Source organism: Orycteropus afer, unplaced genomic scaffold, assembly GCF_000298275.1.
Source record: "Orycteropus afer afer isolate SDZICR_OR568_19922 unplaced genomic scaffold, OryAfe1.0 scaffold00003, whole genome shotgun sequence".
In the NCBI taxonomy this organism is placed as follows: domain Eukaryota; kingdom Metazoa; phylum Chordata; class Mammalia; order Tubulidentata; family Orycteropodidae; genus Orycteropus; species Orycteropus afer.
The window spans coordinates 23309309-23315221 of NW_006921590.1; the positions used below are offsets into that span (position 1 = coordinate 23309309).

The following is a 5913-nucleotide window of genomic DNA, read 5'->3' on the forward strand; positions in this document are numbered from 1 at the left end:
CTAAGATAAATCTCTCTCTCTCTCTCTCTTTCTCTCTCTATAAATATATATATATATATATATATATATATATATATATACTTTGCTGGTTTTTGTGTTTCTCTAGAGAACCCAATCCAACACATTCCTTAAACCTTTTCGTGCTTCTATTTCCTTACCTGTAAAATAAGGAAGGGAGCTCTGGTGGTGTAGTACCTCAGGCATTTGACTGCTAACCAGAAGGCTGGCGGTGGGCAATCTACTTCTGTAGTGATACCACCTTGGAAAACAAAGGAGGGGTCACTATGAGTCGGATCTGACAGCAATAAGTTGTATTGTGTTAAAATAAGGAAATCCCTTTACTGTCTTAAGCCTATAAAGTTGCTGTGAGTTAGAATCAACTCAGTAGCAGTGGGTTTGGTCTTTTGGTTTATGAAGTAAAGTGCTTAGAGCAGTACTGGCATAAAGTAAGCTGAAGGTAAGTGTTAGTTGTTGTAATTGCTAGTATTACTATTCTTCCTAAGTAAGCAATTGTAGCTAATGTACGTGAATATTTTCTGTACCTGGGCAAATTATAGAATTGAGTTATTGTTATGAAGATTATGATTGAATCTATGAAAGTAGATGAGTTTTCTATGTCTGTTTTATGTATTTCTCCTAGTACAGTGTTCTGTCTCTCTTTCACTTTGTCATTTCTGACTTCATTTCCCTATTACTACATTTTATGTGCTTTCTCTTATTTCAGTCCGGTCTTAAAATATGCTTTAAGTTAAAAGCTTCCACAGAGAATGTTGAGAATGTACAACTTCAGCCTTATTTCCCAGACTGATTTGACTTCAGGTACTTCTCCTTAGATCTAACCCTTTTCTTGGCCTGTGCTTGAGATCCACCCTAGATTTTCTTTTTCTCACAGCTTCATTGCATCTTGCCTAGGAATTCTGAGTTTGCATAGTGTTTTGTGGATTGCTTCCAGAGTTCACCATAACATATAAACTAAAGTATAATTCAGAGTGTCTGACAACTTTAAAAAAAAAAAAAAAAAAAAATTTCCTTTGAATAAGTTATAGACACATCACAATCGTAAATGGTAGAGAGGAGGAGGACCTATGTTTCCATCATTCAGCTTCGTTTAGTGGTGACATCTTATATATCTATAGCACATTATCTAAACCAGAAATTTTCTATTGACATAATAACAGTTCACAAAATTACAGATCTTACTAGGATCTCAGCAGTTTTTGTGTGCATTTGGATGAGGTGGTTGGTAAATGTCTGTGTATAATTATATGACATTTTATCACTTGTGTAGATGTGTATAACCACTACCACCACATTCAAAATATAGAACTGTTTCACCACCACAAAGGAACTCCCTCACGTTCTGACAATTTGTGCAGCATCAGCCCAGAATATGCCAGCGGCCCAAGCTCAAAGTGGCTCTCACTGCTGGAAGTCGGTTGAATCTGACTCATAGTGATGCCTCCTAGGGGTTTTCCAGGCAGTATCACTACAGAAGTAGATTGCCCAACCTTCCTTCCACGGAGTGGCTGGTGGGTTTGAACTGCCAGCCTTTTGGTTAGCAGTCACATGCCTTAGGCACTATGCCATTAGAGCTCCCTCAAAGTGGCTGGCAACTCTGTTCTCATTTAACGCTTCATAATGTTTTCTCTTGGCTCTTTCAGGATAATCAGTTAAAAGCTAAAGCTAGCTTTTGTTTTGTTTTTATAGGTAGGGAGAAGCAGAGGAGAAAGACTTAAAATCTCATTTTTGTAGTCTAATCATAAATACCAAGATACCCTTTCAGAACACTTACAGAAGAACTGTAAGAAAAATAAATTTACTTAAAATACATCACCAAAAACCATGTGATTGAATGATCTGAAAAATTTTGAGTCTGGTGTGCAATTTAACAATTCTAGTTGGGATTATTTTGTAACATTTCATTTAAATGTGTGGCGGCTGTTGTTATGTGCCATTGAGTTGTCTGTGACTCATAGCGACCCCTTCTTGGGTTTCCAAAGCTGTATCTCTACGGAAGTAGATTACCCAATCTTCCTTCCGATCATTTAGATGTAGTGGTGTCTAAAATGAACTGACTTACTAAGAAACTTTAAAAACTAATAATAAAATGGCACTTGGTACTTGTGAAATGCCTGGGATGGGAAGTTGTTTCTAAGATTTCTGTTAAAATGTCTTTTCACTTGATAGAAATAACTTATTTTTAATTTTTGTTTTTACTTTTTAAAACATGTACATGGTAAGAACTCCAGACAGTATAAAAAGCCACAAATAATTGTGGAAACTCTTTATCACACTTCAAACTTTGTCAGCTTTCTTCCCCAGAGGAAATCTCTTTTATTAGTTTCTCTTAATTATTCTTCCATAAATTTAAATTCCATAAATTGTTTTACGCACATCCAAGGCTAAGTTTGTATAGACCTTCTTATACATAGTGCTTCAAGCCTGCATTTTCCATTTAGCACTGCTTTAGAGGTTGTTCCATTGATAAACAACATCTTATTTTAAATTGAGAACATAGTGTTTCATCATTTGGATGTACAGCTAGACCTTACATGTAATAAGTTCATAGCTGGTAGTTCGTAACTTATGAAAGTCTGAAGCAGAGAATCATAAAAAGTGATATATATTTTTTTTAGCGTTTTATTGTAATGATGTGTATTTACCTGCTAATGTTTTAAAATTGGGCCAAGGCCTTCCTCCTTGAATTCACTGACAGGAGTCAGTGTCGTCTTTCTTGTGTAGATCGTACTTACAGTGCATTTTGTGTAACTCCAATTTTGGGTTTCTTTCAAGTGATGTGAGAATTTAGACACTAGAGAAGTATTCCTAGGGCTAAACCCCTTCATGTGTTTACTGTTTCCCCTAGTGTTTCAGTTATGTCTCAGCTACACCCAGCTCAACAACACTTTTATTGGAGCTTGCTTTTATTGGATCTTTCTGTAATATTCAACTTTAGCTGCTAACTGAATGATCAGTAGTTTGAACTCACCTGGTGGTGCAGTGCCTAAAGCATTTGACTGCTAACGAGAAGGTTGGTGGTTCAAACCCACCAGTTACCCCATGGAAGGAAAACCAGACAGTCTACTTCCATAAAGATTTACTGCTTTGGAAACCCAATGGGAGTTGCTATGAGTCGGAATCAACTCGATGGCAGTGGGTTTTTTGGTTGATGGCTCAGCAGGAGAAAGAAGTAGCAGTCTGCTTCCGTAAAGATTTACAGTGTTGGAAACCCTGTGGGGCAGTTCTACTCTGCTCTATAGGGTTGCTGTGAGTTTGAATCGACTCAACTGCATTGGGTTTATTGCATCAGTTCAAACACAAAATAAATCATGTAATTGTAATAGCAGGTACAATTGACGCAAACACATTCTACCTTTGATAAACATAAACCCAGTGATAGGAGCAAAAATAATACTAGTAGTCTACTGGTCAAAATACATGTGTACCAAAGTTGCTAGTTGGTTTCACTCAAGAAACAGAGAATATTGGTTAGTTGTGTTAGTTGAATGAAGGTTGATTAAGGGCTTCTTCTTTTCCATAATTTTAGATAATCATTCCTTGATTGGTAGACATTTAAATTGTTTCCAGCCTTTTGCTTCCTGCAGTGAATCAACAAAAATTCTTAGCATTTTGTGTGCAAACACATGGGAATGTTTATCTGGATGATCATTTTTTCTTTTTCCATTTTAATAAATTTGCTGGAAGGAATCTTAAGTGAAAGTATTTTAATGCCTAATTTTCAATATTTACTGTGGTAGTAAAGTAAAAATTGGTGACATCTACTTCTGTAGTGATCCCGCCTTGGAAACCCGAGGAGCGGTTGCTATGAATCAGATCGGTTGCTATGAATCAGATCCGATTCCGCCACAGTGAGTTTGTTTTTAGTTTGTTTTTTTGTTGTTGTTATGTGTCGTTGAGTTGGCCCCAGCTCATAGTGACCCCTCCTTGGGTTTCCGAGGCGACATCACTACAGAAGTAGATTGCCCAACCTTCCTTCCGAGGAGTGGCTGGTGGGTTTGAACCACCAGCCTTCTGGTTAGTAGTCCAGTACCTTGGTTTGGTTTAGTAAAGTAAAAATTGGTAACCATTTTGTTCTTCTAAAACTAACCAGTTCCATTTTTTTCTTCAATTTGATTTGTAAAGAAGAAAAACTATGTTCATTTGAGTCATAAATACATTAATAGGATGCAGGGCACTGAGTCATAGAATTCCAGACATCTCTCACATGTAAATGACTCACTTGTATGTGTGAATTATGTGTGTGGCTTATCTTGTGCAATAGATATGTTTCTCAATTTGACTAGGTCTGATCTAACACACCAGTGAAGTTTGCTGTGTGGATGAGTAACACTGAAAAGCTTTAAGCAAAAGATCCTTTTGTTAAATAATTAAATAGGAAACTCATCTTTCAATCATGAAATTTTAGTGGTTCTATGTTAGCTTTTCAACCACTGTTTGTTGAGTAATTTCTGTGCAGAGCATTCTGTTTGCTGAGGTTTATATTGGAATAAAAACATGATCTTGTGGAAATTATTTGTGGTTAGTGATACAAGAATTTGTAACTTACTAAACAATACTAATAGCTACTATACCAACCTCCCTTTACTGGAGTGTACCCATCACTGTTATAAAGACTAAAACAATATCACCAATACACTAAAATTGTATGAAGGTATATATTACTTCTGTAGTAATACTGCCTCGGAAACCCAAGGAGGGGTCGCTATGAGTCGGGGCTGACTCGACGGCAAATAACAACAACAACGTTAAGAGAACAATACTGATTATACATTACACACATCATTATATATTATAGTTAAGCCTTTTTTGGGAGGGGGGGGGGATTGTTTATAGCTAGTTTTAACACCTCTTTTGCCTATTTTATCGTTAGTTGACATTGAGTCAGTTCCGACTCATGGTGACTCCATGTCTTCAGAATAAAGAACTGCTCCATAGAGTTTTCAAGACTGTGACCAGATTGCTAGGCCTGTCTTTAAGGTACTTTGTGATGAGTTCCAGCGACCAACATTTTGGCTAAGAGTTGAGCACTTAAGTATTTGTGCCATGCAGCTGCATTAAAAAAAAAAAAAAAACATGCAGTAACTCCCCGTTTTTTTCTAACCCCTGGTAACCACTAATAAACTTCCCCCTCTATAGACATACTTGCCAATTTTAGATATTTCATATATGTGGGATCACAAAATATCTGTCCTTTTGGTCTGTACGTGTAGTAGTTAAAGCATTCAGCTGCTAACCAAAAGGTCAGTGGCTTAAACCTCACAAGACGCTCCACAGGAGGAAGATGTGGCAGTCTGCTTCTGTAAAGATAAAAGCCTTGGAAACTATGGGGCAGTTCTGCTGTATCCCATGAGTCAGAATTGACTCAGTGGCAGTGTATTTTGGTTTTTATTTAATTCAGTGTAATGTTTTCAAGGTTTAGCTGTGTTATCGCACATAATCAACACTTCATTTCTCTTTATGACTGAATATTCCATTGTATGTATATACCACTGTCTTAGTTGCCTAGTGTTACTGTAACACATATACCACAAGTGAGTGGCTTTAAAGAACAAAAATTCATTTTCTCATAGATCTGGAGGCTAAAGCCCAAATCAGAGTCCAGGCTGTGTGAATTCCTTCCTTGTGGATAGCCCCAAGAGTTCTTTGGTTTCTTGGTGATCCCTGGCTTGTAGATGATCTTCACATGGCATCTGTCGTCCCTTGTGTATGTCTCTGTGCCTGTTCTGGTTTTTTGATAACTCAGAAGTGATTGGGTTTAGAACCTACCCTGTTGTTATATGCCATCGAGTCGCACCCAACTCGACTCATAGCAACCCCTCCTTGGGTTTCTGAGGCAGTATCACTACGGAAGTAGATTGCCCCATCTTCCTTCCGAGGAGTGGCTGGTGGGTT

At 37.4% G+C, this 5913-nt stretch overlaps 1 protein-coding gene across 1 annotated transcript in view; it reads left to right on the forward strand.

Annotated features, from left to right (window-relative positions):
• Window positions 1-5913, forward strand: part of ANKRD28 (ankyrin repeat domain 28) — a 195915-nt gene that overhangs the window by 62760 nt on the left and 127242 nt on the right. The gene's annotated exons all lie outside the window — the stretch shown is intronic.